The 23,079-nt window shown below is 43.0% G+C and overlaps 1 protein-coding gene, 1 non-coding gene and 1 pseudogene across 5 annotated transcripts in view; all 3 read left to right on the forward strand.

Annotated features, from left to right (window-relative positions):
- The window catches only part of WIPF1 (WAS/WASL interacting protein family member 1), a 132,792-nt gene that overhangs the window by 63,969 nt on the left and 45,744 nt on the right, over positions 1-23,079 (forward strand). Inside the window, exon 2 of one of the 4 annotated variants that reach the window (XM_066279664.1) lies at positions 22,823-23,077. The exons of the other annotated variants lie outside the window; for them this stretch is intronic. The gene's annotated coding sequence lies outside the window, so the exon portion shown is untranslated. The remainder of the gene's footprint in view (positions 1-22,822; positions 23,078-23,079) is intronic. 4 annotated transcript variants of the gene reach the window in all.
- On the forward strand, positions 2,920-3,449 carry LOC136338189 (eukaryotic translation initiation factor 1 pseudogene; annotated as a pseudogene).
- Positions 19,997-20,072, forward strand: TRNAP-AGG (transfer RNA proline (anticodon AGG)). Its single transcript has one exon. It is a non-coding gene; the product is annotated as a tRNA-Pro (tRNA).

Consider the following 23,079-nt stretch of genomic DNA (forward strand, 5'->3'; position numbering starts at 1 on the left):
CTTTAGTCATTCTCCATGCTGCCATCAGAGTGAGCTTGATAAAGAACAGATTGGACCATGGCACCACTGCTTGAACATCGTGTGGGGCCCAACATCTCCAGGCAAGAGCCTAAAATCCTGAATGCTGCTGACCTTAGAATATCTTTTTAGCCTTATCTTCCAGCAACTCTCATCTCTCAGCAACACTCCTCTCCCAGCAGTGCTCCTCTCCCTAGATCACCATGTTTCAGCCACATCTGATGGCAGCCTTGCTTTCTCACTGCCTGGGAAGCTCTTCTCCCTCTTCTGCCCAGTAGACTGTTTTCAAGCTCAGGCACAGCTCATATGTCAGCTACTCTGTGATGCCTTCCATCTCCATTGCTCTTCCAGTCCCACAGCACCTTGTGTACCTATCACTACCCAGTTGCAATATGCTTATTTGCTCCCACATCTTCCTGCCCACTGTCCCCAAGAATGAGTGCTGTGTTTTGAAAAATGGTACCATTCCCCTTACTTCCCCAGAGCTTAGCTCAGTGCCTGGTCACGGTATATTCTCAGTAAATGTTGGCAGGATGAGAGGATAATAGATTGATGTTGGATAATTTAACAGTTCCAGGGAAAAAAATCATAGTATTATAGATTTAAGCAGGGATCTTAAGAATAATACTTAAATGTGAGTTTTGCTTTTGTTTATAAAACATTTTATTCTGACTTTGTGTCATGAAGATACAATCAAATTTACAACAGCAATGGTTTCTTTTTCAAATATATTCTTATGTTCTTTTTTTCTTTATACTTTAACTCTGGTGAGAATAGTTTGTTCTTTCCATGAGGTTGTCAGCCTATTCTAAAATGACTCACAGGCCTAACCAGGCGGTGGCACAGTGGATAGAGCATCGAACTGGGATGCAGAGGACCCAGGTTCGAGACCCCGAGGTCGCCAGCTTGAGCGTGGGCTCATCTGGTTTGAGCAAAAGCTCACCAGCTTGAACCCAAGGTTGCTGGCTCGAGCAAGGGGTTACTCGGTCTGCTGAAGGCCCGCGGTCAAGGCACATATGAGAGAGCAATCAATGAACAACTAAAGTGTTGCAACACGCAACCAAAAACTAATGTTTGATGCTTCTCATCTCTCCATTCCTGTCTGTCTGTCCTTGTCTATCCCTCTCTCTCTGACTCTCTCTCTGTCTCTGTAAAAAAAAAAAATTAAAATGACTCATAGGGCAAGACAACTAGATTCTAGTTCTAACTCAAATACATTACCCAGGTCATTTCACCTCTTTGAGCTTTGGTTACTGAAACAGTTTGCTTAGTGGTCTCTAAAGGCAATTTCCATTACCAAAATTCTAAAGCATTTTTAGGTTTCAAGGGCTTGAAGTTAGGGACTGCTGATGATAGTCTTGTTTCACTATTGTTTGTAAGTGGTCCTTGTGAAATTTTACTTAGGACCATGAGCTGAAATATATTCACTGCTCTAACCCACTGAAGAAACCAAACTAAGATAAAGATTTTCTAAAACTGTAATATTCAGTGTTGACAACAATGTGATGAATAGGGCATTCTTTTATGGTGCCGGGAGGAGTATAAAAGCCTTCCCAGTGGGTCATTTACACTATGGATTAATTGTTCAAACTCTCTGATCCAATACTTCTGTTTCTATAATTTATTCTATAGCATAATTCTAACTGAGCGCAAGAATTGATGTATAAAGATATTGATATTAGGATATTTAACAAGAAAGTAAGAGAAAATAAAGGACCAGCAATAAGGGAATGTTACATTAATTTTGGTGTAGAAAATGGTGTTTTCAAGGAATATTTAGTGGCATGAAAGGATAACAAAAACTGGGTTCAAAACTGCATGTATTGTAATACTAATTTTAAAACAGTTTACATATATAAAGACTAGAAAGAAATATTCCACAAAGTTAATGTGTATTTCTACCCATAAAATTATAGTTTATCTTCTTTAAACTTGTGTTCACCATTTTCCACAATAGACTTAGGTTATTGTCATAACTTGGGAAAACCAACCATTTAAAATATACTTATACCTGTCAGAATGGCTGTTATCTAAAAGATAACAAGTATTGGCAAGGATGTAGGAAAAAGAGCACCTTCGTGCACTGTTGGTGGAATTGGAAATTGGTGTAACCACTATGGAAGACACTATGGTGGTTCCTCAAGAATTTTAAAATAGAGGTACTATATGACCCAGCAATTTCACTTCTGGTTATTTACAAAAGGAAGGAAGGGAGGGAGGGAGTGAGGGAGGGAGGGAGGGAAGGAGGAAGGGAGGAAGGGAGGAAAGGTGGAAGGGAGGGGGAAAGGAGAGAGGAAGGGAGAGAGAGAGAGAAAGAGAGAGAGAGGAGAAAGAGAGGAAAGAAAGAAGGGAGGGAGGGAAGGGAGAAAGAAATACTAATTAGAAAAGATACATATGCCCCCTATGTTTACTGCAGAACCATTTACAATAGCCAAGATACAGAAGCAACTGAGGTGTCCATCCACAGATGAACTGACAAAGAATATGTGGTCACAGATATACAATGGAATTATTACTCAGCCATAAAAAGGAATATTAAATCTTGCCAATTGTAACAACACAGATGGATCTAGAGGGTATTTAGCTGAATGAAATAAGTCAGACAGAGATAGAAATACTATAAGATTTTATTTATATGTTGAATCTGAAAAATGAAACAAATGAATAAACAAAACCAAGCAGACTGGTAGACACAGAGAACTACGGTAACTGATGGTTGCCAGCAGAGAAGGGATAGGGGCAGAGTGAAAGAGATGAAGGGGATTAAAAAGTACAAACTTCTCCGCCCCAGTCACTGAGCCGCCGCCGAGGACTCAGCAACCTCCCCCTCTAGCCCCCCTCGCTTCCCGACGCTCCGTCCCCCCTGCCCGCCTTCTCCCGCCGAAGCCTTCCGCAGGCCGTTTCCACCGAGGAAAAGGAATCGTATCGTATGTCCGCTATCCAGAACCTTCACTCTTTCGACCCCTTTGCTGATGCAAGTAAGGGTGATGATCTGCTTCCTGCTGGCACTGAGGATTATATCCATATAAGAATTCAACAGAGAAACAGCAGGAAGACCCTTACTACTGTCCAAGGGATCGCTGATGATTACGATAAAAAGAAACTAGTGAAGGCGTTTAAGAAGAAATTTACCTGCAATGGTACTGTAATTGAGCATCCAGAATATGGAGAAGTAATTCAGCTACAGGGTGACCAGCGCAAGAACATATGCCAGTTCCTGGTAGAGATTGGACTGGCTAAGGACGACCAGCTGAAGGTTCATGGGTTTTAAGTGCTTTTGGCTCACTGAAGCTTAAGTGAGGATTTCCTTGCAATGAGTAGCATTTCCCTTCTGTCCCTTGTCACAAGTTTAAAAACCTCACAGCTTATGAGATGTAACCATTTGGGGTCTGCTTTTAACTTGGACTAGTGTAACTCCTTCATGCAATAAACTGAAAAGAAATAAAAAAAAAAAAGGTACAAACTTCTAGTTATAAAATAAATAAGCCACACAGATGTGTAATTTAAAGCATAGGAAATATAATCACTCATATAATAACATTGTAAGGTAATACAATAGTTACTAGACTTAGAATGGTGATCACTTCGTAAGGTATATAAATGTGAAATCACTGTGTTGTATATCTGAAACTATTATAATATTCTATGTCAGCTATACTTTAATCATAAAAATAGATAAATAAATAAATAAAGTGTATTAAAGGCCTGTCAAATGCAAAGAAGTATGTTGGGTGCTGTAGGGGTGGGTGATAAGAAGATGTGACCCCTGCTGTCCGGGAGCACTCATCTTGCGAGTGCTGCAGACATATATATATATATGTATATAAGTACCTGTTTGGGGGCGAGGGTGATCGTGCCGTGGACAAGTTGCCAGCAGGAAACTACTGTAGAACAGAGGAACAGGCTGTGTTCATACTTCTGAAAGGCCCTGCCAGAACTTAGAACTGCTCTTCCGTGTCTGTGAGGGACCCTGCGGCAGCACCTGACAGCGCCTACTCCTTCAGAGCTGTTCGCAGCCAGCTTGAGCATGACTCGTTGCCATCCCCGTGGCTCTGACCCAGAATCGTAGGAAGGACGATCTTAGAGGAAGCCATCTTCACCCAGTCTGTTTTTGTTATGGTGATTTTTTAAAAATGTGCTTTTTAGACATTTTATCAATGAGCTCTGGATACAATATATTATTATGCAAACATAGGATACAATATAGCCTACAAGATAGGCTATAACATATATCATGCATAAGGTCATGGCAGAGTGACCTAACTAGAAGGTTCCTGAGAGCTAGAACTGGCTAATTCTTCGTTAGCTTTCAAAGCTCATAGCAGTTCCTGGTACAGAGTAAGCATTAAATAGTTCTTGAATTAATAAATATATACTAAGTTACTAAGATTTATAATGAGCAGAACAAAGAAAAATGCTAATTTGTGAGGCCATAGGGGAGCAAGAAATGGACTCTCTGTCAGGCCCCCTTAATAAAGAAGCTTTATTATGAGGATGGATGGTAAAAGAGACAGAAAGCCAGGACTGTCCCCACAGGGAGGCACATACTATTTGGAAGTATAGACTCTGGAGCAAAGCCATGTGACTTCAGATTGTGTCTCTGCCACTTCTGAGCTGTGCAACCTCGGCCAAGCTACTTAACTTCTCTGTGCTTCTTGCTGCCACCACCACCACCATTATCTACCTCAGAGTTATTGTGAAAATGGAATTAATACATACTTTTAAAAGTACCTGGAATGCTTTCTAGCACCTAGTAAGGATGCAATAAATGTAAGCTATTACTTATTATTGTTGTTAATGTTAATATTAATACTATTAGAATTATTCAAAACTAGAATTCAGTTTAGGTATCTGGAAAACCATGATTTGCCCTCAGTCCTAGGAGATGGGCCAGCTCCTCTCTTTGCTCACCAATTAACTGGCTTAGTTGTCCCTGTCTGTCTCTTGTCATTTCTCTGGTACGACTAAGGGGCTGCTCATCTCAATTCCCAGTTCATTCTTCTGAGACAAGGAGGAGCCTGGCCGCCTGTTAGAGCAGAGCTCTTCATACCCGGTCAGCCTGCCGTGTACTCTCTGGCCTGAAACCTGGCCACCCTTAGGTGGGGGACCTACCCTCGTCCAGTTGGCCATGCCAGGGTGCGTCCAGCGGCAGTTGATTTCAGAAGGGAACATAGGCACTGAGGGAGCTCTTGTAATTATGAGATTTTAAATTATTCGGAAAGGAGGACTCATAGGATGAAAAAAGAGTAAAAACAAAAACTTAACACTGTTGGGCCCTGGCCAGTTGGCTCAGTGGTAGAGCGTCAGCCTGGCAGGTGGACGTCCCAGGTTCGATTCCCAGTTAGGGCACACAGGAGAAGTGCCCATCTGCTTTTCCGCCCTCCCCCTTTCTCCTTTCTCTCTATCTTTCTCTTCCCCTCCCACAGCCAAGGCTCCATTGGATAAAAGTTGGCCCGGGCGCTGAGGATGGCTCCATGGCCCCCGCCTCAGCACTAGAATGACTCCGATTGCAGCGGAGCCATGGCCCAGATGGGCAGAGCACCCCCCGCCCCACCCAGTAGTCTTGCCAGGTGAATCCTGGTTGGGCGCATGCAGGAGCCTGTCTCCTTGCCTCCTGGCTTCTCACTTAAGAAAAATACAAAACAAAAAAGCAAAAACTTAACACTATTTAAGAAACGAGATGATTTTTGGCATTTACCACCTAGCAGACTTATTCATTTCCTAAGGCCCATGAGTTGCTGGTAAGGTCCACAAAGGAAATTATGTGACTAAGAACTGTGGCAATGAAACAAAACCTCAAAGGCCTATTTTGAGCCTCTGCCTTTCTAGGCCATGCCCTTTCCACCTCTACATCAGTTCACTTTGCAGATGTTCTGTTTCTGGTATCTTACTCAATTCTTTTATCCCGTGGACCAGCTGAGAAAATGTAATGTAATGTATACGCTACACACAGCAGTGCCAATGGCTTTCTAGCTCTTTTCCATAGCGAAATGACTGATACCGTTGGGAAAGCTCTTTTAAAGCTATTGGCATCACATGGTGCACATACCCCTTTCGCTGTCACTGCCATAGACCCGCATCTTTTCACTGTTCCCTGTGTTTTCACTGTGATCAGAACAATATGTCACTCCCAGGAAGTTGACCATTGCCACTTTAAGACCACCTGAGCCCTGGAGTCAATTGTGAAAGAAATGACTGCGGTTCCTATAGCTTAGCATGAAGCAGACAGCAGGAAATGGGTAGATGACCCTGAGGGGGTCAGTGCTAAGACCATAGTTCTTTCTGGGCCATCGCTTTTTCCCAGATGCCTGGGATTTGGTGTTTCTTCTGGCCAGAGAATAGCACCGGAAACATTGAACAGAAAGCATTCTACCCCCACTCCCCCCCAAAAAAGGCATTCTATTCCTTATTACTCAATGTGTTTTTTGCAGAGCAGCCCAGAAGGTTATGTTGGGTTTTACGGGCTGCAGAGGATTGCTGATTGGTGTAGCATCTAGAAAGACAGACTGCAAAAACTGAGAGCTTGGAGATGCCCTTTGGGTCGGCTACTTAGCTGAAACAAAACTCTCTGCTTCCTGTGCCCAGTGTGAATATCATGCCCAGCACTTGCGGAAAGGAAAGAAGCATTTAAAACATTTTCATTTTCCCCAAATGTGATCTGAGTACTAAATGTTTAGAAGTAAAAGAAATCTCACCACCCAGTAGAAGGTCAGTGTCACACGTTTCTGATATTAAAGACTTGTCACTCTTTCCTGTTTTCCTCTCACAAAAAGAAAGAAAGAAAGAAAGAAAGAAGAAAAGAAAAGAAAAAAGAAAAGAAAAAGGCCTTCAGCTGTGAAGTGAATTTCCCCAAACGATCAAAACCAAAGGGCTTTTTGAGCCTCCTTAACCCTATTCGCAATAAAGACGTCAAAATAGCAATACAAACCTGGACTGAAAAAATAATTCAAAGACTTTAGCTGGCACATCAAATGATCTCAAATAAAAGCTATTTGAAAATAAAAATAAGGACCTTTTAAAGATGTGGGTAGTAATCTCCACCTGTTCTCTCAGAAAAGCAGCTGCATTTTCAGAAAACTCCAAATGGTTTTCAAAGCCAAATATAACATGATCTTTGTTGCTGATGTGTTCATTTAATTTGAAGAATATTTTTAAATGCTCAATGGTTGAAAATTCAATATTGGTAATTTTAAAAACCATAAATGCATGTCAGCCCAAGGTTGACAAATGAAACAACTGTTTTAAATGGCCTGCTCCTCTCTTAATTCTGTAAAGACTGCACTGTAGAAGGGAGGACCCAGGGAAAGGCTTCAGCAATGGAGAGACCATGTGTGAGAGACTCAAGGTTAGCTTCTGATCTAGTAGCGGTGGCTTCAAGGAAGGGCGTCAGGCTGGCCATTTCGGCTGTGGTCCAGGGTTCACCGGTCTCACGGAGAGCTGTGACGTCCGCTTCCATACATGTGCGTCTCTGTCTGAAGCCGTGTGGGGTGGGGTCTTCTCTTCTTCCTGATCCCAGCATGGATAACACTGCCCTTGTATCCCCTTTGGCACAGAATAAAGTCACTGGCTTGTTGCTGTCTTTCGGTTTCCTACATGGGTGTAGCTATGGCCAAGGTAAACTGACATCTTGGGTTTATTTGGAGTTAAATTAGCTGAGCTGTTTGTTTCCTCTGAGCTATATACAGATGCTTTTTGAACTATCTTTGTGTTTGAGGGATTTTTTTTTCGTAGTATCAGCATACCACTTCCTCCAAGTCATTACTTTGAACAGTTTTGCAGAGGGAGATATTCCTGCTGGCCACCAGCCTAGCCAAGCAAAGTGATGATTGAGGGATGGCAGGAAACTTTTACTAGTGTATTTCATGTCTGCTCATGACTTCATAAAATGATTTCTCATCCCCTAATTTTGGCAGATGGGGTGGGATGTCATCTGAGCTTAGCAGTAGAAAACTGCGTTTTGTTAATATCAGACATTGGCTCCCTCATTTGAATGATACTCAAAGTTTAGGCTAAAATACTGTCCTCAGATGACCCTGTGCCTGCTCAGTCTCTCTCTCTCTTTCTCTCTCTGAGAATTCTATGGGACTCTTTTGAATGTGGATTTCTACTTAAATTTTCTGGTCCTGTTAAGTGTTAGAAACTCAAGTTTAAGTAAAGCCATTCTTAACTTTCCTTTTATTATACTTTATTTTTAACAATGAACTTTGAATAGTTTTAAATATTTATATACAAATATATATATAGTGCTTTTACTAACACATTTTATAAATATTATTCTTCTTTCTATAAATTCACAATTTTTGTTATGAAAGTAGTAATATTTTATATTAAATTCTAAACCTTTAAGTACTTTTATATATATATGCTAAAGAAAATAAAAACTAGAGCTTAAAATACATAACCATAATAAGTTTATAGTGATTTTTATACTCCCAGATTTATGCATAAAAAAACAGATTTAGATTTTATCACATTATGATTTTATGTTTTTTAAAAATGTAGTTGCTGTGTTTTGGTGGAGAAAGTGTGAGAGGGTGGGAGTTACACTTAAAGAAATTCACCACTGAGTCAATCTGGCTGTTTCATGAACTTTATTTTTGTAAAAGCCCAAATCTTAGCAAAGCAATAACAGGTACCTGATACTTCCCTGAATAATGTATTTCACCCTCTTTAAAACTTTTCTAAAGCTGCATGTTAAGACTGATGACATGCACATCACAGATAGTAATCTTTAAGGAACTCAGAGTAGAATGGACTGTGTCCCTGTCGTTCTCCAGTAACACTTCTGCGAGTTGCTTCTGCCTGTAAAGATTTTGAGATACCTCATCTTGGTGTTTCTCAGCATTTTTGAGAAACTGTCATCTATATTTTCAAGGTACAAGAGGGGAAAAGCAAGAGAAGAAAACCTTAGCTCACATTTGTGCAGTTAGAGGTCGAAGAGAATTCAGCAGACACCTCTAGTGAAGAATGATTAGAAATGTGCCTGCACAGAGAATTCTGCACCAGGAGCTAATCTGGATAGGAAGAAAGTCCTGTATGCAGAAGGCTGTGTCCACTGAAAAAGAAAATTTCATATTGGTGATCTTCACATTGTTTTCCGTGAATTCCCTGTCAACAAGAATTGGATACTGAACGTGTTTTCTGTGTGGCATTCAGTTTTGCTGAGAAGCTTTGACTCTTGGCACTACTGTCTTTCATGTCAGAGGGCCATCATCTTGTGGTGGCTGAATTTGGGCATAATGATAGGAATGTGGTTTTGTTTTCTCACTTACTTAGGAAAATCAGATCTTGCCTCAAGGCCTGTTTTCTCTCAGTTCCCTATATGCCACCTCTAAAAACATTCACAGACCATTACTGTTCTCTCTCTCTCTTTACTTCTCAATCTCTCTCTCTCTCTCTCTCTCTCTCTCACACACACACACACACACACACACACACACACACACACACAGAGGCAGCCTTGAACACGAGCTCTTCCTTCCATTTCCCAGTTACTGAGACCACCCGAAGAGCTTGTGGGCATTTTTCTAGTGTACTGAAGTCAAGTTCTGTTCTTTGTTGTGGAGAATTTGGGGACAAGGAGCTTCAACCTCCTGATTGGACCCTCTCCGTGAAATGGAAATAAGGCAGTGAGCATAAAATCAATTTACTAATCCCTACTTCTCCTTAACTTTGAGGAGAAACTGTAGTTTTAGAAAGTTCCTGGGGCACTTTTCCTGAATTTGTGGTAATTGAGACTAGTGATATTTGGAATTGCATGAAAATGCAGAGGTGTTCCTGAAGAGACAGGGACCAGCACAGATTGAGTGGATCAATGCCAGCTTTTTGAAATAAACCTCAGCAGATTTGAAAACTTGTAGAACTGATATAAAATGGAGACTCTGAAATTACTAGTACCCAGATTTTCTTAAATATCAAAATAGAATAAATTCTTCCTTCTTACATTGCACTGAATTATTCCTCTGTGAACAGGAGCCGCTTGGCCTGCTGTGTTCCATCCTTTACCGAGTCATATTGACTGAGGAGAAGCTTAGCTCCTTTAATAATAGTAATGGGAGCAGACACTGTGAGTGTTTAGTATGCTCCAAAGCACCTGCCTTTCTCATTGAGGCGTAGCAAACATCTTCTAAGTCCAGGAGAGAACTGGAAAAAGTGAGGGACAGCCCTTGAGTTGGGAAGACACAGGTGGAAAGGAGACCAGAGGATGTCATTCCAGTCCAGGTCCTTGGATGAATCATCAAGCAGATAACTGCAGTTATTTTGAATGACCGGTTGGCTCAGTGGTAGAGCGTCGGCCTGGTGTGCAAGAGTCCTGGGTTCGATTCCCGGCCAGGGCACGTAGGAGAAGCACCCATCTGCTTCTCCACCCCTCCCCCTCTCCTTCCTCTCTGTCTCTCTCTTCTCCTCCCGCAGCCAAGGCTCCATTGAAGCAAAGTTGGCCCGGGCGCTGAGGATGGCTCTATGGCCTCTGCCTCAGGTGCTAGAATGGCTCTGGTTGCAACAGAGCAATACCCCAGATGGGCAGAGCATCACCCCCTAGTGGGCATGCTGGGTGGATCCCAGTCGGGCATATGCGGGAGTCTGTCTGACTGCCTCCCCATTTCTAAGTTCAGAAAAATACAAAAAAAAAAAATTCTAAATTAGATTTTACTTTTTCTGAAATATTTGCATAATGGCTAATAAAGATGACAAAAATAAAGGAAGCTTGGATATGCAGTAGATCCACCTACATTACTCCTTAGTTCCTGGGAACTTTGGCCTTGTGAAAGATGGAATAGGCTGACTCGGAGTCATAATGTTTGCTTTCTGCACTGAAACTTTAGAGATTTGCATGTGTCCGCACACATGTAACATAAATCCAGGCATTTCTACTTCTGCCGTTGAGGTAGGAAGACGTGTTGTAAGATATGCCTGGACATCCTGCTCCCACCTCCCACCACCCAACATAGGATGAAAACATTTCCTAGAATGATGGAAATTCTCACAGGCTGCAGAAAAACAGCTCCAGCGGCAATCTAAGAGAATTCTTTTGTAAGAGTGTATGTGTTGGGGGTAGAGGCAGTCTCTGATTTATGAAATTTGCTGTATAAACATACAGAAATGATCACTGCTATCCACCCAGTCCCATTATGGTTACAATATTTTATCTCATATATTAAACATCATGGAGCTTTTAGGTACTCTTTAGGTTCAAAAGTGAAGAAAATAAGAAAAATACAGAAACTCTGTGATTAAAAAAATAATCCAGGTAACAATTAATAGAGAACGGTATAGTAATAATGGAGAAGACAATAAATATATGACTAATTTCATTTCTTTGATTATTAGGAGAAGCTTAGCTCCCTTAATAGTAATGGGAGCAGACACTGTGAGTGTTTAGTATGCTCCCAAAGCACCTGCCTTTCTCCTTGAGGCGTAGCAAACATCTTCTAAGTCCAGGAGAGAACTGGAGAAAGTGAGGGACAGCCCTTGAGTTGGGAAGACACAGGTGGAAAGGAGACCAGAGGATGTCATTCCAGCCCAGATTATTAGTCTCACTAATAATCAAAGAAATGAAATTTAAAACTGCCCACACATATAATTTTTCATCTATCAAATTGGCATAGATTTTCAAAAGTTATAATACCACATGTTGAAAAGAAATGAAATGAGTGCTAATGGGAGTGTGGATGCTTAAACTTGGAGGAAACAATACATATCAAGATCTTTTAGGGAAAAACTTCACATCTGCTATTCCAGTAATTGTACTCTAGTAGATTCATCCTAAGGCAATAATCTGAAATGACCACAAACATTCAGATATAGGTATATTAGTCATAGTAGGATTCAAAATAATGAAATTGGATGTAATTTAAATGTCTCACAATGAAAAATATTTATATAGCTAATAGAACATTCATAAAATGAAATAAATAACTATTAAAATTATTAGGAGAACAGTTAATAAGATGAGGAATTGTGAAAAAGAAGGATATTAAACTATGAATATACAGGATTCCACTTTAGATACACACATAAAGAAAAAACTAGAAGGAAATTCCAAAATATTAACTGGTTTTCTCTAAGTACTAATAGGTCATTTAAAAAATCACATTACTTATATTTTTCCTGGCTGGATGATATGGTTGGTTACAGCATTCTCCCAAAGCACAGAGGTTGCTGGTTCGATCCCCTGTCAGGGCACATACAAGAACCTCCTTCTCCCTCTCCCCCTTTCTCTCTTGCTAAGATCAATACATAAAAATATTTTTAAATTTATTGATTATATTTTTCAAACTTTTCCAGGTATAATTTTTTTAATAAAAAATATTATTATGTGGCCCTCGCTGGTTGGGTCAGTGATAGAGCGTTGGCCTGGCATGTGGAAGTCCCAGGTTCAATTCCCAGTCAGGGCACATAGAAGTAGCACCCATCTGCTCCTCCACCCCTCCCTCTCCTTCCTCTCTATCTTTCTGTTTCCCTCCCGCAGCCAGGGCTCCGTTGGAGTATAGTTGGCCCCAGCGCTGAGGATGGCTCCATGGCCTCCAACTCAGGTGCTAGAATGGCTCCTGCCGCAATGGAGCAATGCCCCAGATGGACAGAGCAATGCCCCCTGGTGGGCATGCCAGGTGAATCCTGGTTGGGCGCATGCTGGAGTCTGTCTGACTGCCACCCGGCTTCTATCTGTCCCTGTCTATCCCTCTCTCTGACTCTCTCTCTGTCCCTTAAAAAAAAAAAAAAAAAGCAACAACTTGATTTCTTCCTTACCTCTTGATGAGATTATATTATTCTTGGGAAGGGGATTGAGACCTATGGGCAAGAAGTACTTTGGGACAGGAGCCCCCTTAGGGTTTAGTGGGGTCAGGGAAAATGTAGGGCAGGCTTGGGGAAGGGGACAGAGGCTAAGGCTGAAGCCCGTTGAGAGTAATAAACCTCTCTTCCCTCTGCCACCTCTAAGTCCTTTCCTTTGAAGAGTTGGAACTGAAGTTTCAGTTGAGTCACATGATAAGTTAAATAGACTTTCAAGGGTTGGCCTGTCAGCTTACCTTGAGGTCTATTTATATGGACTGGTTCTCAAATCGAAATGCCTACGCCCCAAGGGCTGTGGAGCACTTTACATTCCCATTAGGGTCGGCCTGCATTAGACCTTCCGCTGGCCGTGATGTGTGTGAAACAACTGTATGAGATCAGATAAGCCAGATCCAAATGGACACCTGCACTGTGCAAAACGAGGATAGACTCGTATTCCTTCCATCACATTGTCGAAGTGCAGAAATAACAGAAGTAAAACTAATGAATTGCCAAAGTAGTGATTAGTAAAAGTTTATTGTACACACACACACACACACACACACACACACAGTTTGCAGACTGGGAGCATTCATACCAAAACATGGAATGAAGCTCGGGGTATATTGTTATAAAGCAGCTCATAGAGTGAGAAAGCAGCGATTGTTCATTATTCACAGTGATTGCTTATGATATTAGAGTTTTTTTTAAATGATAGGGAATTTGTCAGTGGGTACCATATATCAACCCTGGGAAACAGTTCAAGTTTTGCTTATGATTTCCAGAGGCTTAAAAGCAAGAAATGACACAGGTCAAGGAAGTTTTGCAAAATAAGCTAAATTAAGCTTTACTTATATGACTAAACTGGTTTTGTCTGCTCAGGGAATTTTCAAGATTGGTCTCTGTTTTTTATTATAACAGAATTAAACACAGATATGAATATTAGCTTTGTGAGGGTGGAGAATTTTGTCTGTTTGATCAGTGCTGTATCCCCAACAGCTAAAATGGTATGTGTTGAGCGACTGCCATGTGTTGGGCCTCTAGCAGGGTCCCTGCTCACTAATTAGTCATATAGTCAGACACATACATAGAGTGAGCAGACAAAAAGATCACAGAAAATATTTCTCTTACTAGAAAGTAACTTTCTTTGTGTGTTTTTCTTTTTGGCTGGAGAAGAGGGCTGAGAGGTCAAGTGTGGGGCCAGGAAAGGCATCAGTGACAGAGCCTGGAGCTGGAGAAGCTAATCTGGAAGGAGGAAGCCGTGGTGATGGAAAGGGGGCGTGGTCAGGGAGGGAGGGACATTGACCACAGTGGAGGTTATGCTCACAGGTTATCCTTGACCTGATCCCCACAGTACCCAGACTGCTACTTACTTGCTTTGCTAAAACACAACTGTCACCCAAAAGCCACAAGGAACATCTGGGTTGGGTTCTGTTTAATTGTTGCTTAGTGTTTTATTTTTGTTTTTTAATGATGGTAAGAGTGAGGCAGAGACCATTTATCTTCCTGAGGATATCCTATAAACATAAGCCAGAAACCCTTGCTGGTTGACTCAGTGATAGAGGGTTGGCCTGGTGTGTGGATGTTCCAGGTTCGACTCCCGGTCAGGGCACACAGGAGAAGTGACCATCCTGCTTCTCCACTCCTCCCCTTTCCCCATCTCTCTCTCTCTCTCCTCTCCTCCTGCAGCCATGGCTCGGTTAGAGTGCATCGTTCCTGCGTGCTGAGGATAGCTCCATGGAGCCTCTGCCTCAGGTGCTAAATGGCTCAGTTGTGAGCATGGCTCCAAATGGGCAGAGCATCAGCTCCAGACAGGGGTCACCAGGTGAATCCCATCAGAGAGCATGTGGGAGTCTGTCTCTCTCTATCCCTTCCTCTTACTTGGAAAAAAAAAAAAAGGAAAACATAAACCATATGTGGTTTTCATACTTCAAATCTTTGTGGTTGGAGACTCTCAAACTGGTCAGTTTTTAAATGTAGTCATGGAGTTGCTTTTACATAAGCCACCACTGGTCATTCTGTTCTAACGGTTCTGAAACAGAACAAAATGGCCCAGACTGAATGGAGCAGCTTCCGTGAAGCAGGAGGAGTCAGCATTAAGTGGGAAAACACAACAAAACCAAAGCGCACACACAAAACGCTGCAGCTGAGCTGCTGCTATGGCACCTTTTCTGACCCTATGGCCTCGACAGCTCTGTGTGGAGCTGAGGGAACAACGTGTGTGCACTTGGTCCAGTAGGAAACCTTTCTGTTGTCCTTCCTGTGGCTGGAAGGTTTGCCGTCCCATTATAGACAACCTGGTAGTGTTTTCCCAACCATTTTCCAGTCCTTTGGGGCATTCAGAGCAGCCAAATGGGAGGCAGAAAGTTCTTGGAGTAGCAAAATCAAATGGGAATCTGAGGTAGAACAAGTTGTTTGGGGCAAGCGACTGAGAAAAGCAGGGCCTGCCAAGAAGCAGGAGGAAGAAGCACCTTGTGCATCTCTGACCATTTGGAAATAAAATGTGAGCAAGTTTCCCTCCGGGGGTTGTAGGTGAGCCGCTGCGGTGGTCCCCACACGCTCCTTTCTCCATTTCCCGGGCTGGATGAGCAGAGCCACACAACTTCGTCCATGACTTTAATGGAGCCCAGAGTCAGGCAAACATCTCCCAAGCTCCGGAAGCAGTGGCTGGCAGCCTTGTCCCCTTCACAAACTTAAGTTGATGAAATAATCTGACCTCACACATAATTTCTTCCAAAGTCTATGTAATTTTCATCTGTAATTAAAAAGACAAATGAAAGGAATGTAATTTATTATAAAATTCTTGCCTTTAAATTATAAAAGAACTTCAATTTGGAAGTGATTAGGTACAGCTCATTAGCATCCACACCTATAATCAACGTCATTGGGAGAGCTATAACTTTGGACTAACCTGGGTAAAAGAGACTCTTACTTCAAGTGGAAAGGTCCTTGGACACACAATTTTCCAGCAGGGGCGAACAACTCTTGGTAAAATCTGAGCAAAATGGGCCCTGGCCGGTTGGCTCAGCGGTAGAGCGTTGGCCTGGCGTGCGGGGGACCCGGGTTCAATTCCCGGCCAGGGCACATAGGAGAAGCACCCATTTGCTTCTCCACCCCTCCCCCCTCCTTCCTCTCTGTCTCTCTCTTCCCCTCCCGCAGCCAAGGCTCCATTGGAGCAAAGATGGCCTGGGTGCTGGGGATGGCTCCTTGGCCTCTGCCCCAGGTGCTAGAGTGGCTCTGGTCTCGGCAGAGCGATGCCCCGGAGGGGCAGAGCGACGCCCCGGAGGGGCAGAGCATCGCCCCCTGGTGGGCAGAGCGTGGCCCCTGGTGGGCATGCCGGGTGGATCCCAGTCAGGCGCATGCGGGAGTCTGTCTGTCTCTCCCCGTTTCCAGCTTCAGAAAAATACAAAAAAAAAAAAAATCTGAGTAAAATGTAGTAGTTGCATGACTGGAAAATTCAGGAACTAATAACAGTGCAATAATCACTTTGAATTTATATGTAAAATGGAGATAAAGTCTATGCTCAGATAACTATCAACAGTTTTCCCACCTATATCAGGGTCCGATAGGACCTTTGAAGGTTAAGTGAGAAAATTCTTTACTAGGTGAGGCAGTCTGGCACATTGCATATCATCTAGCATCCTGGCAGCCAGTTCTGAATCCCAGGAGGGCCCCCGTTTCCTGTCCACATGCAGAGTGTTGGGTTTGTCTCTCCTAGGTCGCAGCTGCACAAGCCAGGCCTGGCTTCTGTGCAGCCAGGGGTCCCCTGGGGCGTCTCGGGTCACTGACTCTTCCTGCTGTGTTCAGATGGGTGATGTGAGGCCCAAAGGGGCCGAGCTATATAGACCCTTGTTTCCTGAGCCCCCCAGGGAACTCCTTTCACATACACGTGGTTCTGCCCTCCAGGGGGAGACACCGTGTAACCGTCTAGCTGAGAGAAGTCTGAAGAAGAAACAAATATGACTACTGCTAATGGTCAAGCAGAGATCATGGTAAAGACCCCATCCTGCTTCATACTTGATGATTGGCAACCAGAAGGGATGCGCAGCTGTGTGTGTGCCAGCAGCTTCTCCGTGTGTGCGTGCACAAGTATATACGTGGCAGGATGTGAAAATGGGGCTTTCCACCAGTTTGCCCCTTGAGTTGTAAGAAACTTCTATTTTTCACATGGGTTTTCCCCTGGGAGCCACTAGTATTGGATGTTGGTGACCAATTGGGAAATTTTTGCCTTTAAATTAAGAGACCCTGTCACATCCCTGATACTGGCAAATAGCCCTATTTGAAAATAAAGTGGTTGAATGTGTTGGCAGGTCCCCAATGTGGCCTTTTTCCATGGCTGCCCTGTGTCACAACACGTCAGGAGAAGCAAGAGCCTCCCAGGTCTCTTTGGAAGAGCAAATCCCGCACACCTCTGCTCTCCCTGGGCATGAAAAGTAGTCAGAGCGTGGTAACGAACCGCCATGCACACCTCACCCGGTTTCAAGGATGGTCTGCTCAGGCCATTTTTTTGCATTTATACCCCTACCCTCTTTCCTCCCTTTTCCACTTCACTCTGGAGCAAACCCAGACATTAGTCATATCTTTCTCTCCATAAATATCTCAGTATGTATCTCTAAATATTTAAGAATTCTTTGTAAACACACACACACACACACAAAAAAAAAACAAAAACCCATTAACCTCAGTAACATTATCACACCTAAAATTTAGCAATAATCTGAATATTAAATATCAATTAGTATTCAAATGTCTGGTTGTCTCATATTTTTTAGTTTGTTTGTATCAGGGTCTAAATACCCCATGGCATCTGATTGCTATATCTCTTAAGACAGGCTCCCCTCACAACTGTTTTACTGCACTGGCTTCTTTCTCAGCCTCTGAATGTTTATAATGTAGCTGTAATGCCACTAGCCCCAGCCTCACACGTCTTACAAAAAGTCTCATTGTGCCTGACCAGGCGGTGGCACAGTGGATAGAACGTCGAACTGGGATGTGGAGGACCCATGTTCAAGACCCCAAGGTCTCCAGCTTGAGTGCAGTCTCAACTGGTTTGAGCAAAGCTCACCAGCTTAGACCCAAGGTCGCTGGCTTGAGCAAGGGGTTACTCGATCTGCTGAAGGCTCGTGGTCAAGGCACATATGAGAAAGCAATCAATGAACAACTAAGGTGTCACAATGCGCAACGAAAAACTATGATTGATGCTTCTCATCTCTCCGTTCCTGTCTCTCTGTCCCTGCCTATCCCTCTCTCTGACTCTCTCTCTGTCTCTGGGGAAAAAAAAGTCTCATTGCATCTTCTAAGTATAGAAGCTCATCTCTGAACCAATCACTGTAGCCAGGGAACCACAGGCCCTAACTGGACAGGGTTGGTCACTTTCTGTTCTTGGAGTCAGGGTAGAGCTAGCCCAGCTGAAGTCAGAAGAGGAAAAGAGTAGGCGATCAGTGGTTCTCTCTCTCCCAAAATCTGAGGTTATTACTATAATTCAAGTGAATGAATGCTAGACAGCCTGCAACCAACAAATGTATACTCTATTTACCTCTCCAACATCACACACACACACACACACACACACCTTCCCATAATACAGTTTCAAAAATGCTGCACTTAATACCTTCCATTCCTGCTCCTCCCAAAGAGAGACAGCTAATTCAGGTTCAAGTCCAGTGCCAAGTCCAGACTCTCCATAGCCTTGTTGTCCACACTGGACGTAGTAGTGTCTCTTGTATCCAAATGGTTAAATTCTTAGTTTAACGCCCAGTATACAGTGGTAGAACAGCAGAAGAATTTTGTGATTAAATTTCCATCTGGGAAAGGAGAGAATGAGACATTGGTCAGGAGACATTGTCACCAGTCTCTAATATGTTTTATAACCCACTGAACAAACTCCACTTGTGCTGTGTATGAGTGAAGGTGTTGAAATTGAGGAAATACAGTATTCTAAAACATCTTTCCACTACCAGGGCAAATACTACACTATAACAGGTAGTCATGGAGCACAACTTGAAAAACTGGAATTATTATTATTTTTTTTAAACTGCTCATATTTTATACATGTCGCTATTGCCCTAATTCAGTCTCTGTTGATTTGAGGGTCACCACAGAGGGTCATTGCCTATGATCAATTCTTTACTGCTTTCCAAAACATGTTTATGTGACACTCTGCTGTTTTATAATATTCTGTTTGCTCTTGATTTTTTATTTCTGTAGATTAATATGGATGATTCTTTGCCTGATTGGTCTGAGATCCTATTAATTATTGCTTCTCTCTATTATTAAGCACAGGATGGTCTATATATTGAGTGGGGGTATGCAAAATTAAATTCTCTTTGAAGTCCAAATCTGTGATTGTCTTTATTGGCCTCAAGTTCTCAATCCATTTATTCTTGGTCTTTGATTATAATAAGAGTCCCACCAGCAAGCAATACAAATTCTACCCTCAACTTCCCCCTTCCACACCACAGCCCTCTCCCTCTGCCTTTTCTTATGCTTATGGAAAAGAATTAATTGAAATCCTCCTTCTGAACCTGAAATGAGGCTTAAGGCGATAATGACACTGGACTATGGAGCGGGCGATTGGGCTCCCGGCCCCAGCTCTTCTGCCTGCTGTGTGACATGAGCCGGTTGCTCAGTCTCTCTGGACCTCCATTTCTGCCTCTGTAAATGATAGTGTGGACTTTGATCTCTGTAGTCTGGTTCAACCTTAAAATTCTTTATATTAAGAAGCAAACGCTATCTGGGAACACCTCATCACGAAGGAAGGGCAGAAAGCGCTTTCACGTGCAACACCTGTGTCATCCATTGCAGAGTGTGGCCTCTAGGCTTGCTCTAGGCCCCTGCAGTCAGTGATGGGGTTGAAACTCTCCCCTGCCCACCACATCATCTTTCCCTTGTCTCCATCTTTTCCTGCCTTCTTTCTTTTATTCTTTTTACTGCCTCTGCCCTTTCTTTCTGATTGAAAGAAATAATTTATTCTCAACTTTCTTGTTCCCTTTTTTCCTCCCCGCTGCCCAATGACATAAGCCACCTGCACTGCATAAGACTCTGCCAAGCCGCCTGGTGGGCCAAGGCCTCGCTATCGATGTGTGGCATCCTTCCTCTGGAAAAGTTCCCTTTAGCCTAAGCCTTCTCAAGAAAATTCAAGTCTACTCTCGGCATTCCTTATTCACTGTGCCAGAGGGAACAATCTGAAGCTTTTAAGAAATGTTATACAGCCCTGGCCGGTTGGCTCAGCGGTAGAGTGTCGGCCCAGGGAGCGGAGGACCCGGGTTCGATTCCCGGCCAGGGCACACAGGAGAAGCGCCCATTTGCTTCTCCACCCCTCCGCCGTGCTTTCCTCTCTGTCTCTCTCTTCCCCTCCCGCAGCCAAGGCTCCATTGGAGCAAAGATGGCCCGGGCGCTGGGGATGGCTCTGTGGCCTCTGCCCCAGGCGCTAGAGTGGCTCTGGTCGCAACATGGTGACGCCCAGGATGAGCAGAGCATCGCCCCCTGGTGGGCAGAGCATCGCCCCCTGGTGGGCAGAGCGTCGCCCCCTGGTGGGCAGAGCGTAGCCCCATGGTGGGTGTGCCGGGTGGATCCCGGTCGGGCGCATGCGGGAGTCTGTCTTGACTGTCTCTCCCTGTTTCCAGCTTCAGAAAAATGAAAAAAAAAAAAAAAGAAAGAAATGTTATACATTGGTAGAATTTTTAGGAGTTATTGATTGTCTTTTATATTCAACAAACACTACTAATTGAGCACCTACCAGGTGTTAGGCACTGGTCTAGATGCTGAGACAATAGCAGAAAAGAAGGTGTCTGCTTTCAGGGAGCTTGAATTCCAGTGAGGAGAGACATACACATAAATAAACCACCAAATCAAAGAAAAAATGTTAAGTAGTGACACATCTTGTGCATAAAAGAAAACAGGAGCAGATGGGGCAGGACTTTTTGCTGACAACTGAAGATTGAGCAGGAGTCAGGTGAGAGGGCGCCAAGTGTGAGGCCCTGGGATGCAAATAAGTTTGGTGCATTTAAGGAACAGAGAGGGCTAGCAGATAAATTAGCTAGAGGGAGTGTTACTTGAGATGAGGTCAGAGGATGAGGGAGGGGCCAGATATTGTGGGTCTGTGAGTCTAGGCAGAGAGTTTGGACTTTTTAAGTGAAAAGAGAAACATCAGAGGGTTTTAAGCAGGGGAGGAACATTATCAGATTTAGGTCCTGTGGTGCATATTAGACACCTCATAAATGTGACCAAAGTTGATTGTATTTATAAATCTTCATTAAAGATGAAATAGACCCAAACTCTAGACAACTACTCCCTTGCATGTCTCAGAGGCTCCACTCTTCTCGCTGACATATTCCCTTCTAACTGAGCTGTCTCTAGTCCATAGAATAGCCGTGGACTGAGGCATACTGAGTGAGTGTGTGTGTGTGTGTGTGTGTGTGTGTGTGGTGCTTTACTTACAGAACTTAAAAATAATTCTGAAATATATAGAGAAATGACCATATTGCCCATGTTCTCTTTTTAGACCCAACTATAGTTAGACTTCCCCATAGGTTCACTCAGGCAGTTACTTGGTAGTTTATCAAGTTTTCTTTCTTCCTAAGGCTAGTGGAGGATAAGAAGATGGTAGCTGCAGGCCTCCACGTCGGTCCAGCCGCACACCTGCATGTATTATTCATATATTGAGCGTCCCTTGGACTCCAGACTCTATGTGAAGCAAGAGGGATACAGTCATGCCTTTAAGAGACTCCAGGCAAAGTAGAGAACTCTCAGCCTTTGATCCTTCAATGCTCTATATGCAGGGATCCTGCCATTGCTTGGCATCATGATGATTCTGCTCATGCAGCTAGACTCGTATCTCAAAAAATGTAGAGTTTGAAAGAACCTTGGACATCACCTCTTCCAGTATTCCTCAGTAAGAGCACTGCCAGTATTTTGGGTGAGACTGTCCTAAGCATCATAAGAAATGTTTGCATTTCTGGCTCTGCCCAGGAGTCCTACAGCCCTCCCCCCACCATTCCAGCCCACTTTCCCCCATCCCCAACCAAAAACGCCACCATACATTTCCAACAGCCTTCAGAATTGAGAACCACTGGTCTACCCAGTCCTATCACTTTAGAGATAAAGGAATATTAGGCAACTTGTCTTTTCATAACATTTTCCTCTGAACCCAGCAAAATCAAACCCAAGTTCAACTTGTACATCGAAGTTAGTTACTGAACAATACCTCTGTTTTTCGTTCTTTTAAATGACATTATATTATTAGAGTTACATGGTATGTATTGCAAACATTAAGTCTGATCTTTTCAGATGGATCTAGAAAAAATTCTGAGCATTTTCAGATTGTTTAAAATACTCAAGATTTCGGTATAATATCTGCATATGTGCCATTGCCCATCCACCTGTCAGAGTCCTTTAAAGAGAAATCCGACTTTCCTTTGCATTCATAGTATCTGTGCTTTTGTCGAGCGTCTCCTGGGAGAGTTATTGTTATCCCATTAAATATGGAGGACAGAAAGGAAACATTCTAGCATAGAAAGCTCTGGGTCTCCATGTGACATGAGCTGTGGATCATTTATTCTAACTTGGGCACCAAAATCACATTTCAAAATGCATTCATTGGCTTTCCTACATCTGAGCCGTCTCTTCACCTGCATATGTGACTTTCTCGCTATACACTTGCATGCCCCGGAGATGAGGGAGAATCATTTCTCCTAAGTATTAGTGTATTTGAGTCCTTTTAGTTCTTAAGCGACTCTTTTCCTTAATTCTAAGTGGTATAGTTAATATTGAGAGTGATACTTTCAAATGAAATTTTCCTGAAGGAATCTCAGGTTCAGTGGAAATTATTTTTGTGAAGGTATCTAGAATAAAGTGAGGCTGTTAAGTGGATAGAGGTTCTGATCTCCTCCTGTCACTGTACCAAATAAGTATGTCACACCTTTTGGAAAGGAGAAACATTTAATTTTTTTTAGTCTAGGTTCTTCTTCTTCTTCTTTTTTTTTTTTTTTTTTTGCTTGCTTCTTAAGTAAAACCAATCTAGTTTCTTTTTCTGCAGCAAAGGAGGAAGGAACAAACAACAAATTAATCATACAGGAAGCGAATAACCACAGAAGAACGTCTGCCTCTGACTCAGTATGTCACAGTTAACAGGAGGCCAGAGCTTGTCCAAAATGGCTGTCCAAAAACGACCCCACATTTGCGTTAGAAGATGATGCCTTTTTCAGGGACAGTTTTTTCTCTGGGCTCACATCTCGCTTGCTCTCTGTCTGCCTGTGTCCCTGATCATGCCTTCCTACAATATCCATTAACGGT

Source organism: Saccopteryx bilineata, chromosome 5 (genome assembly GCF_036850765.1).
Source record: "Saccopteryx bilineata isolate mSacBil1 chromosome 5, mSacBil1_pri_phased_curated, whole genome shotgun sequence".
NCBI lineage: Eukaryota > Metazoa > Chordata > Mammalia > Chiroptera > Emballonuridae > Saccopteryx > Saccopteryx bilineata.